Raw genomic sequence first — 13457 nt, 5'->3', positions numbered from 1 at the left:
TCAACACAAATCAATCTCGGCGCATCGCCAACTCCTTCGTCTCGAGGGTTTCTCCTGGTAAGCACCATGCTGCCTAGATCGCATCTTGCGATCTAGGCAGCACAAGCTTATTACGTTGTTCATGCGTTGCTCGTACTGAAGCCTTTTTGATGGCGAGCAACGTAGTTATCTTAGATGTGTTAGGGTTAGCATTGTTCTTCGTATCATATGCTGTCGTAGTGCAACCCTTATACATCTAGCCGCCCTTACGCCTGTCACGGGTGTAAGGGCGGCACCCCGCTTGATCATTGTTTAGTAGATCCGATCCGTTACGGTTGCTCCTAGTTCTTCAAGGATTAGTTTAATATCCGCATCGTTAGGCCTTACAAAGGGTTGGAGGATCCAGCGGCGTGTAGGGTGTAGTTTGCTAGCCCTAGACGGGACGTTCCGAGGATCAACCTCGTGTTGGTTTTTAGGCCCTGTCTAGGATCGGCTTACGATCACCGTACGCGAGCGCGAGGCCCAATCGTGAGTAGGATGATCCGATTATGCGGTGAAAACCCTAAATCGTCGTAGATCGTTTTAGCTTTATCTTGATCAAGCAGGACCACCATATATTCGTACACCTCGTACGAATCATGGGTGGATCGGCTCTTTGAGCCGATTCACGGGACAACCTCGAGAGCCGATCGAGGCTCGTATTTAACGTTTACGTGTATGCCATGCAGGAAACTAAGCGAGGCATCATCCGACACCTTCCCGACCGGGTATAGGTCAGGTGGCACGCCCTTGCGACAAGCATCGGACGTGTGACCGGAGAGGCTTTGCGGGCCGTCGCTCTGAGGGACTAGGGCCAGCCGCAGCCCTGAGTTGTTCCCGGCTCTACGGTGTTGCCCGTCGCTGCCCGCCGGTGGGTTTCTGACCGCAACAAAGTCTTAAGAAACTCTTTAGTCATTGCCCTTCACAAGATTCTTCATATTTCATAGCTATCAAAGAATTTTCATATTCCTCTTTCAACGTGACCCTTTTATCTAGACCAGTAGCCATACCATGAATATTTTCTATATTTTGCAATTTTCATTTTTATGGGTTTTTGTGTTTTATGAAAAATAATTAGAAAGCAAAGACTAAAAAGAAGATAAACAAAATACGTTGCAAAATCTAAAAGAGATGAGAAATCACAGTGCTGTTACCTCACCAAGATTAGGTGAGACGCAGTTGTAAGAAGATTCTTCACGGCATGCCAGAAAATACCTCTTACACAACAATCACTATGATGTAACTCTTTTCAGTTCCCCGGCAATGGCGCCAAAAAATACTTTTGATGGCGGTTGACGGGGCTTGATGGACTGTCTTGATTACTCTCTGGCAACGGCGCCAGAAAATATCTTGATGACATTTGGACTCCATGTGCAGAGTGTTGTGTTAGTAGAATATTTTCTCCACAATGGTGACTCGACGGTTTATATCGAACTCTCGGGGAACCGAGCAAAGAGTTGTCTCTCCCTCTCTTCTTCTAGCAATCCTGCAAAGTAATGTAAAGCCGTGTGTTGCCAACTCCACCGTGTGGTTGTCAAGCACAAGGTTTCGTGTAAGTAAATAAAACACAAGTAATAATAAAGCGATCAAAACTAGGAAGAATTAAGTAACTAAGTAAAAAAATAGTGAAGGGGTGATTGTTATGGGTGTTTTGGATGCAAATAAGAAAAGTAAATATTTCTGTATTTTCGGATTAAAATAGTGCAACAAGATAAAAGCAAGATAATGATGTTTCTTATGATAAAAAGTGGATAGGGGTTCATGGGCTCACTTGACCAATCTCACTTTTAAGTTGTAGTGGACGAATAGCAATTCATCAATGAGATATGAAGATGCAAAATAATAACATGTGAAAGATATGCATTCATATGGGCATCACGTCCTAATATAGAGATGATGCAACACATCTCTCTTATACTCCACAACAAATGGAAAACTCCATGCAATCTTGTATTAAAAATTAAAACAGAGCATAGCCATAAGTACTTTGACATGATGTTTGAATATTATATATGCTACCTTGAACAAACAAGATCATCACTTTTGTCAACGTGACAAACATAACACATGCATTCACTTTTTCCCTAGTGAGGTAGCAAAAGAAAAGGCAAAACCATAATAGATCATGAATTTGTTGTCACTATCCAATCACTAAAACCATGATACTCCATCTAATACACACATCACTCCACACACAGTCTTGCATAGATGTTCGATAAGAATGGTGTACATGTTGGAGATATGCCCAAGAGGCAATAATAAAGTGGTTATTATTATTATATCTTTGTGTTTATGATAATAGTTTGTATCTCATGCTATAATTGTATTGACCAGAAACATTAATACATGTGTGTTATGTAAACATAAAAGATTCCCTAGTAAGCCTCTTGTTAAACTAGCTTGTTGATTAACAGATGATCATAGTTTCATGATCATGAACATTGGATGTTATTAATAACAAGGTCATATCATTAGGTGAATGATGTGATGGACATACACCCGTAGTAAGCGTAGAATATGATCAAGTCATTTAGTTCTTTATGCTTCAAGCTATAATTTGCATAGTAACTTAATCCTTCGACCATGAGATCTTGTTAATCACCTACACCGGATGGATGCTTTGATGACACCAAACACTACTGCATAAATGGGTTATTATAAAGGTGGCATTAAGTGTTCGGAAAGTATAAGGTTGAGGCACTTGTATCAATAGTGGGATTTGTCCATCCTAATGACGCATAGATATACCCTGGGCCCTCTCGGTGGAATGATATCTGATTAGCTTGCAAGCATGTGACTGATTCACAAGGGATATCATATCATGGTACGAGTAAAGAGTACTTATCAGTAACGAGGTTGAACTAAGTATGGTGATACCGACGATCAAAACTTCGGATAAGTAAAATATCGCGAGACAAAGAGTATTCTTATTTTATGTGAATGATTCTTTCGATCACAAAGTCATCGTTGAATATGTGGGAGCTATTATGGATCTCCAGGTCCCGCTATTAGTTATTGATCGGAGAGGAGTCTTGATCATGTCCACATAGTTCTCGAACCGTAGGGTGACACACTTAAGGTTTGATGACGTTTTAAGTAGATATGGAATATGGAATGGAGTTTGAATGTTGTTCGGAGTCTCGGATGGGATCCAGGACATCACGAGGAGTTCCGGAATGGCCAGGATAATAAGATTCATATATAGGAAGTCACTTTCCAAGTTTGGAAATGATCCGGTGCATTTATGGAAGGTGGTAGAATGTTCTAGAACCTTCCGGAAGAAATCACCATGGAAGGTGGAGTCCCGGTTGGACTCCGCCAACCCTAGCCGGCCACCCTAAGGGGAAGGTGGAGTCCATGGTGGACTCCACCACCATGGCCGGCCATGAGGGAAGGAAAGGGAGGAGTCCCACTCCCCCTAGGTGTCACCCTTTGGTAAGTTTTTGAGTTGGACTCTTATTCGAATCTTTGGGCTAACCCTTGGGGTTCCACCTATATAATGAGAGAGAGAGGGAGGGGGCCGGCCACCACTTGAGCCGCACCACCCAAGGGCACCCAAGGCCGGCGCCCCAAGTGCCCCTCTACCCAAACCCTAGCCGCCCCCTCCTCCCGTTCCTCCCGCGGGGCTTAGGCGAAGCCCTGCCGGAGATCTCCACCACCACCGCCACCACGCCGTCGTGCTGTCGGGATTCCGAGGAGGATCTACTACATCCGCTACCCGCTGGAACGGGGAGAAGGACGTCATCATCAACACCGAACGTGTGACCGAGTACGGAGGTGCTGCCCGACTGTGGCACCGTCAAGATCTTCTACGCGCTTTTGCAAGCGGCAAGTGATCGACTACATCAACCACGAGATTTATCTCGTTAACGCTTAGCGATCTTCGAGGCTATGTTGATCTTTACCTCGTTGCTACCATCTACTAGATTAGATCTTGGCTTGTTATTGGTTCTTGCGGTAGGAATTTTTTTTGTTTTCTATGCTACGAATCCCTACAGTGGTATCAGAGCCGTGTCTATGCATAGATTGGTTGCACAAGTAAAACACAATGGTTTTGTGGGTGTTGATTCTTTTGTTGTCTCTTGTTATGTGTACTTTGCATCTTGCGGTATGGTGTGATGAAACAGCCCGGGCTAACTTTACATGACCGTGTTCATGAGACTTGCTCCACGCTCGACATGCAACTTGTATTGCATAAGTGGCTTGGCGGGTGTCTGTCTGTCTAACCATAGTTAAGATTCAATCTACTATTTCAATTGACAACACTAGTACCAGCGCTGTGGTTCATGTTCGTAGGTAGATTGGATCTTACTCGAGAATCCTAAACCACGTAAAATATGCAAACCAAATTAGAGGCGTCTAACTTGTTTTTGCAGGGTTTGGTGATGTGATATGGCCATGATATGATGATGAATATGTATGAGATGATCAGTATTGTATTGTGGCAACCGGCAGGAGCCTTATGGTTGTCTTTATATTTCATGTTGAGGTATTATTTCAAAGTAGTTGTAATAGTTGCTACATGGGAGAACAATCATGAAGACGGCCCCATTGACCTTGACGCTATGCCGACGATGATGGAGATCATGCCCGTTGATGATGGAGATCATGTCCGTGCTTTGGAGATGAAGATCAAAGGCGCAAAGACAAAAGGGCCATATCATATCACATATGAATTGCATGTGATGTTAATCTTTTTATGCATCTTGTATTTCTTAGATCACGACGGTAGCATTATAAGATGATCCCTCTCACTAAAAATCAAGATAATAAAGTGTTCATCCTTAGTTAGCACCGTTGCTAAGGCTCGTTGTTTTGAAGCATCTCGTGATGATCGGGTGTGATAAACTCAACGTGTGCATACAACGGGTGCAAGCCAGTTTTGCACGTGCGGAAACTAGGGTTTGACTTGACGAGCCTAGCATGTACAGACATGGCCTTGGAACACGGAAGACCGAAAGGTTAAGCATGAATCATATAGATGATATGATGAACATGTGGATGTTCGCCATTGAAACTACATCATCTCACTTGATGATCGGACTTGGTGTAGTTGATTTGGTTTGTGTAATCACTAAGACAATTCAAGGGATATTGTTTTGAGTGGGAGTTCACCTAGTTAATTTTAATTAATAGTAAACTCAATTTGTCATAAACTTAGTCTAAACCTTTGCAAATAGGTTGTAGATTATGGCGACCTCTACAATCAATTTTAATTCGTTCCTAGAGAAAGAAAAGCTGAAAAACAATGGAAGCAACTTTGCGGATTGGTCCCACAACTTGAGGATTGTCCTCACTGCTGGACAACTGCTCTTTGTGCTCGACGCACTGCTGGGTGACCCACCTGCAGAAACAGCCACCGATGAGGCTAAAGCTGTTTACCTCACTCGGAAGACACAATACTCCACAGTTCAGTGTGCCATCCTCTACGGTTTAGAGTCGGAGCTTCAGAAACGCTTTGAGAACCACGACCCTCGTGATATAATCAGTGAGATCAAAATGATATTTGAAACTCATGCGGCCTTGGAAAGCTATGGTGCTTCTGAAAAGTTCTTTAACTGTAAGATGGAAGAAGGCAGCTCCGTTAGTGAGCATGTGCTCAAGATGTCTGGGCATGCGAAGAAACTCCAAGACTTGGGAATAACGATTCCTAACTCCTTGGGGATTCATCGTGTTCTTCAATCACTGCCACCTAGTTACAAGAACTTCGTGATGAACTACAACATGCAGTGCATGAACAAGACGTTACCTGAACTCTTCTCAATGCTGAAAACTGCTGAAGTGGAGATAAAGAAAGAGCACCAAGTGTTGATGGTCAATAAGACCACCAAGTTCAAGAAGCAGGGCAAGTCTAAGGAAAAGGGTAAATTCAAGAAGGGCGGCAAGAAAGCTGACGCGCCTCCTAAGAAACCCAAGACTGGCCCTAAACCTGATACTGTGTGCTATTACTGCAAACAAGAGGGACACTGGAAGCGGAACTGCTCAAAGTACCTGGCAGATCTGAAGAGCGGCAACATAAAAAAGAAAGGTATATATGATATACATGTTATTGATGTCTATCTTACTAGTAATCGTAGTAGTGCCTGGGTATTTGATACTGGTTCGGTTGCTCATATTTGTAACTCGAAACAGGAGCTACAGAATAAACGAAGATTAGCGAGGGACGAGGTGACAATGCGCGTTGGAAATGGATCCAAGGTCGATGTGATCGCCGTCCGCATGCTCCCTCTACATCTACCATCGGGATTAGTTTTAAATCTAAATAATTGTTATTTAGTGCTTGCGTTAAGCATGAACATTATATCTGGATCTTGTTTATTGCAAAGCGGTTATTCATTCAAGTCTGAGAATAATGGTTGTTCAATTTATATGAATAATATCTTTTATGGTCATGCACCTGAGATGAATGGTTTATTTCTGTTAAATCTCGATAGTAGTGATACACATATACATAACATTGATGCTAAACGAAAGAAATTGAATGATAATTCTACATATATGTGGCACTGTCGTCTTGGTCATATTGGAGTGAAACGCATGAAGAAACTCCATTCTAATGGACTACTTGAATCACTTGATTTTGAATCACTTGATAAATGCGAAGCATGTCTAATGGGAAAAATGACTAAGACTCCATTCTCTGGTATTGTGGAGCGAGCTACAGACTTATTGGAAATCATACATACTGATGTATGTGGACCAATGAGTGTAGCATCGCGCGGTGGTTATCGTTATGTTCTTACTTTCACAGATGATTTGAGTAGATATGGGTATATCTACTTGATGAAACATAAATCCGAAACTTTCAAGAAGTTTAAGGAATTTCAATGTGAAGTAGAAAATCAATGTAACTAGAAGATTAAATTTCTACGTTCTGATCGTGGAGGTGAATATCTGAGTTATGAGTTTGGCATGCATTTAAAGAAATGCGGAATACTTTTACAGTTGACACCGCCGGGAACACCACAACGCAATGGTGTGTATGTACGTCGTAATCAAACTTTATTGGATATGGTTCAATCTATGATGTCTCTTACAAATTTACCGTTATCTTTTTGGAGTTATCCGTTAGAGACAGCTGCATTCACTTTAAATAGGGCACCATCTAAATCCGTTGAAACGACACCGTATGAATTGTGCTTTGGAAACAAACCTAAGTTGTTGTTCCTTAAAGTTTGGGGCTGCGAAGTTTATGTAAAGAAGTTACAACCTGAGAAGCTAGAACCCAAAGCGGAGAAATGCTTCTTCATAGGATACCCTAAAGAAACAATTGGGTATATTTTCTATCACATATCCGAAGGTAAAATCTTTGTTGCCAAGAACGGATCCTTTCTTGAAAAGGAGTTTCTCTCGAAAGAAGTCACTGGAAGAAAAGTAGAAATCGACGAGGTTACTGAACCTTCTCTTGAAAATCAGAGTAGCGCAACACCGGAAGGTGTTCTTGTGCCGCCTACACCGATTAGTGAGGAAGCTAATGATAATAATCATGAAACTTTGAATGAAGTTACTACTGAACCTCGCAGGTCGACGAGGGTTCACACCACTCCTGATTGGTATGATCCTTGTCTAAATTTCATGATTGTGGACAACAATGATGTAGACCCTACGAAGTATGAGGAAGTAATGATGAGCCCAGATTCCAACAAATGGCAAGAGGCCATGAAATCCGAAATGGGATCCATGTATGATAATCAAGTATGTACTTTGGCAGACTTACCTGATAGTCGCAAGGCTGTCGAGAATAAATGGATCTTCAAAAGAAAAACAAATGCTGATGGTAATATTACTGTCTATAAAGCTCGACTTGTCGCGAAAGGGTTCCGACAAATTCAAGGAGTTGACTACGATGAGACTTTCTCACCTGTAGCGAAGCTAAAGTCTGTGAGGATATTGTTAGCAATAGCTGCATTTTTCGATTATGAAATTTTGCAGATGGATGTCCAAACGGCGTTCCTTAATGGTGACATTGAGTAAGAGTTGTATATGGTACATCCCAAAGGTTTTGTCGATCATAAAAATTCTGACAAGGTATGCAAACTTCAGCGTTCAATCTATGGACTGAAGCAAGCATCCCGGAGTTGGAACCGACGCTTTGATAAGGTGATCAAAGACTTTGAATTTATACAAACCCATGGAGAGGCTTGTATTTACAATAAAGTGAGTGGGAGCTCTATAGCATTCCTGATATTATATGTAGATGACATATTATTGATTGGAAATGATGTAGAACTTCTGAGTAGTGTAAATGTTATTTGAATAAGTGTTTTTCAATGAAGGACCTTGGAGAAGCAGCGTATATTTTAGGAATCAAGATTTATAGAGATAGATCAAGATGCCTAATAGGGCTTTCATAGAGTACATACCTAGATAAGATTCTAAAGAAGTTTAGAATGGATGAAAGCAAGAAAGGGTTCTTGCCCATGTTACCAGGTAAGACCTTGAGTAAAACTCAAAGTCCAGCTACGACAGAAGAGAGAGAAAGGATGAACAAGATCCCCTATGCCTCGGCCATAGGCTCTATCATGTATGCCATGCTGTGTAAAAGACCAGATATTGCACATGCTGTTAGTTTGACCAGCAGATATCAAAGTGATCCAGGAATGGAACACTGGACAACGGTCAAGAATATCCTGAAGTACTTGAAAATAACTAAGGATATGTTTCTTTGTTATGGAGGTGAACAAGAGCTTGCTGTAACCAGTTATATCGATGCTAGTTGGAACACTGATCCGGATGACTCTAAGTCTCAATCCGGATACGTATTTATTTTGAATGGTACAGTTGTAAGCTGGAGGAGTGCTAAGCAAAGCGTTGTGGCAAAATCTTCAACTGAATCGGAATACATAGCTTCTTCGGAGGCTTCATCAGAGGCGATATGGATGAAGTGTTTCATTACTGAGCTTGGTGTGGTTCCTAGTGCGTTGGACCCGATGACCATCTATTGTGACAACATGGGTGCCATAGCCAATGCACATGAGCCAAGGTCACACAAGAAGCTGAAGCATATAAAGCTACATTTTCATTCTATTCGAGAGTACATCGAAGATGGTGACTTAAAGATTTGCAAAGTACACACTGATCTGAATGTGGCAGATCCGTTGACTAAAGCTCTCCCTAGAACGAAACATGACCTACACCAGAATGCCATGAGTGTTAGGTACATTACTATGTAATCTAGATTTTTGACTCTACTGCAAGTGGGAGACTATTGGAGATATGCCCAAGAGGCAATAATAAAGTGGTTATTATTATATCTTTGTGTTTATGATAATAGTTTGCATCTCATGCTATAATTGTATTGACAAGAAACATTAATACATGTGTGTTATGTAAACATAAAAGAGTCCCTAGTAAGCCTCTTGTTAAACTAGCTTGTTGATTAATAGATGATCATAGTTTCATGATCATGAACATTGGATGTTATTAATAACACGGTCATATCATTAGGTGAATGATGTGATGGACATACACCCGTAGTAAGCGTAGCATATGATCAAGTCATTTAGTTCTTTATGCTTCAAGCTATAATTTGCATAGTAACTTAATCCTTCGACCATGAGATCTTGTTAATCACCTACATCGGATGGATGCTTTGATGACACCAAACACTACTGCGTAAATGGGTTGTTATAAAGGTGGCATTAAGTGTTCGGAAAGTATAGGGTTGAGGCACTTGTATCAATAGTGGGATTTATCCATCCTAATGACAGATAGATATACTCTGGGCCCTCTCGGTGGAATGATATCTGATTAGCTTGCAAGCATGTGACTGGTTCACAAGGGATATCATATCACGGTACGAGTAAAGAGTACTTATCAGTAACGAGGTTGAACTAGGTATGGCGATACCGACGATCAAAACTTCGGATAAGTAAAATATCGCGAGATAAATGGTATTGTTATTTTATGTGAATGGTTCTTTCGATCACAAAGTCATCATTGCATATGTGGGAGCTATTATGGATCTCCAGGTCCAGCTATTAGTTATTGATCGGAGAGGAGTCTCGATCATGTCCACATAGTTCTCGAACCGTAGGGTGACATACTTAAGGTTTGATGTCGTTTTAAGTAGATATGGAATATGGAATGGAGTTTGAATGTTGTTCGGAGTCTCGGATGGGATCCAGAACATCACGAGGAGTTCCGGAATGGTCCGGAGAATAAGATTCATATATAGGAAGTCACTTTCCAAGTTTGGAAATGATCCGGTGCATTTATGGAAGGTGCTAGAATGTTCTAGAACCTTCTGGAAGAAATACCATGGAAGGTGGAGTCCCGGTTGGACTCCACCAACTCTAGCCGGCCACCCCTAAAGGGAAGGTGGAGTCCATGGTGGACTCCACCACCATGGCCGGCCATGAGGGAAGGAAAGGGAGGAGTCCCACTCCCCCTAGGTTTCACCCTTTGGTAAGCTTTTGAGTTGGACTCTTATTCGAATCTTTGGGCTAACCCTTGGGGTTCCACCTATATAATGAGGGAGAGAGGGAGGGGGCCGGCCACCACTTGAGCCGCACCACCCAAGGGCACCCAAGGCCGGCGCCCCAAGTACCCCCTCTCCCCAAACCCTAGCCGCCCCTCCTCCCGTTTCTCCCGCGGGGCTTAGGCGAAGCCCTGCCGGAGATCTCCACCACCACCGCCACCACGTCATCGTGCTGTTCGGCATTCCGAGGAGGATCTAATACGTCTGCTGCCCGCTAGAATGGGGAGAAGTACGTCGTCATTAACACCGAATGTGTGACCGAGTACGGAGGTGCTGCTCGACTGTGGCACCGTCAAGATCTTCTACGCGTTTTTGCAAGCGGCAAGTGATCGACTACATCAACCACGAGATTTATCTCCTTAACGCTTAGCGATCTTTGAGGGTATGTTGATCTTCACTTCATTGCTACCATCTACTAGATTAGATCTTGGCTTGTTATTCGTTCTTGCGGTAGGAATTTTTTTGTTTTCTATGCTACGAATCCCTACAATACATAATATACATGTATCAATACATCTTGCACACAATACGATCAGATCTCATAGCACAATATCATATAATAAGGATCCACCACATAGGTATTACAAATATGGCCATAATCATGTAGGGCAGATCATATAGCACTAAGAACTATGAAGAACATGAGAGAAATACATCAACCTACTGCCACAAACCCGTAGTCCAGAGGTGAACTACTCCCCATTGATCATGGTGATGATGATGAAGATGTTGGAGAAGTTGGAGATCCCTCTGGTGGTGATCCTTGTGGAGTTTCCCGCTCCAATCTTCGCTGCTGCAGCCTCTGTTTTCATGTTTCAGTCTTATGCGACACTCTCCTACCAAGAACTCTTCGGGGCCATATATATAGTGATTTTTAGGTCAAAATACATTGGTGGGCAAAAGAATAAGGTCAATTGGACGATCGACGGCTGAAAGAGGGGGGGTGGCGCGCCCACCATGTTTGGGCGCGCGCCACCTGTCTTCTTTTGGGCCTCAGGCCCATCCAGGTCTGATTCAAAGCTCGAGTTTGATTCTCCCGATGGAAAAGTGACGCTCCAAAAATCCCAGGTTAATTTGACTCCGTATAGGTCTCTGAAAGTGAAAAATATGCGGAACAGGGATTTTCTGTTCTGCAGAGTTATAAACCAAATAAAGGGTATTATTGGTAAATCCCCATAAATTAGTGTAAAACATGATATTATCATCATATATGTAAATATATGGGAATTCAATATGATAAAGGAGAAAGTTCATGTATGCATTTTACATGCATCACCATGACAAGTGAAACTGATTCATCAACCGACTTGCACATTAGTGTAAGTCTTGTGTCCAACACAACCTTAATGACTAAAGATAATTCAATATGAACAACATGGATATATAGTTCCACAACCGAATCACGTACAGGGACATCCTTACTTTATGGATACATTGGAAAATACATCATCTATGATTGCCTCTAGGTCATATTCCCAACAAAGTGAGGGCGATAATTTTATTTTGTGGCACTCGTTCTCGGTTTTTGGTAATGAAAAAATGGCGGTGTGCATGGCGAAGTGGGATGAGCTTGGTAAAAAAGTTGTGTAGGTGAGAGAAGGAGCGAGAGGGGCAATCATAAGGGAAAAAAGGTGTGCAGAACATGTCGGATGTGATCATACTAGCACTAAGGAATCGAATCTGATCATAACTCCAAAGTTAAGCGTGCTTGGGCAAGAGTAGTACTTGGATTGGTGACCTCTTGGGAAGTCCTTGTGTCGCATCCCTCTTTTTGTGTCACGTTGCGATGGTCATGGTGAAGTCAGGACGATAAATTTTTTACGGCCACTTGTGCTCAGCTTTTAGTAATGGAGAAACAGTGGTGCGCATTGCAAAGTGGGATGAGCATGGTAAAATAGTTGTGTAGGCGAGGAAAGGAGCGGTAGGGGCAAGCATAAGGGAAAATGTCGTGCAGAACATGTCAGGTGTGATCATACCAACACTAAGCACCAAATCCCATCCGAATCTGAAGTTAAGCGTCCTTGGGCGAGAGTATTAATAGGATGGGTGACCTCTTGGGAACTCCTAGCTAGTGTTGCATCTCCTTTACGTGTCACGTGGCGATAATCATGATGAAGTTGTGGCGATAATTTTTGTTGCGACCACTCCTACCCTGCTTTTGGTAATGCTAAACCGTGGGTATGCATGGCAAATGAGATGGACATGGTAAAATCGGTGTGTTTGCAAGAGAATGAGCGGGAGGGAAAAGGAAAAGGGAGTGCCGAACATGTAGGATACAATTATACCTGCACTAAAGCACCAGATCCCATTAGAACTTCGAAGTTAAGCATGTTTGGACAAGAGTATTACTACAAGGGTGAGCTCCTTAATTTATAGTGTTGTATGCCTACTTTTTGCGTCACATGATGATAGTCATGCTGAAGTCGATACGTTTTTTTTTGTCCAGTCGGGCTCGGTCTTTTGTAATGGTAAAACGGCGGTGCGCATGGTAAAATGGAGGACATGGTAGAATAATTTTGGAGGAAAGAGAAGAAGCCGTAGGAGCAGGGCCGGCCCTGACGGGGGGAGGGTGGCCGCCCGGGCCCCCGAAACTGAGGGGGCCCAGTCTAGGTATGTGCGAGCAGCGGAGGAATCTCCAAAGGCGCCATTATCAAACTGCTGGAAGTTTTTCAGGTTCACCACGAAGAAGAAATGCTAAACACAGGATCACGATGCTTGGGCCTTCTTTCTTATGGGTGTCTTTTCCTATAGTGAACTGGGTGGCTTTCTTCTGTTTGCGTTTGATGGTTAAGTAATGGTCGGCACACCGGAGGATGGGGCAGGGAGCGTACTTGTCCTATAAGGCTGGAATTCCCGTTTTATTTTCCAAGATGGAATTAGCGACCAATTGATGTATTAGCGTGTTTGCAGATGTAAAAAAAGTCTCAAAAAAGATGTAAAAAAATAGCGTGGGTTCATG

The 13457-nt window shown here is 42.6% G+C and overlaps 1 pseudogene; it reads left to right on the top strand.

Annotated features, from left to right (window-relative positions):
• The first annotated feature begins 12145 nt into the window (after window positions 1-12145).
• LOC124704760 lies at window positions 12146-12264 on the top strand (annotated as a pseudogene).
• Window positions 12265-13457: the final 1193 nt, after the last annotated feature.

This window comes from Lolium rigidum, chromosome 3, assembly GCF_022539505.1.
Source record: "Lolium rigidum isolate FL_2022 chromosome 3, APGP_CSIRO_Lrig_0.1, whole genome shotgun sequence".
In the NCBI taxonomy this organism is placed as follows: Eukaryota; Viridiplantae; Streptophyta; class Magnoliopsida; order Poales; family Poaceae; genus Lolium; species Lolium rigidum.
Note: the sequence above shows the minus strand (reverse complement) of the source record. Positions and strands in the feature narration are given on the sequence as shown.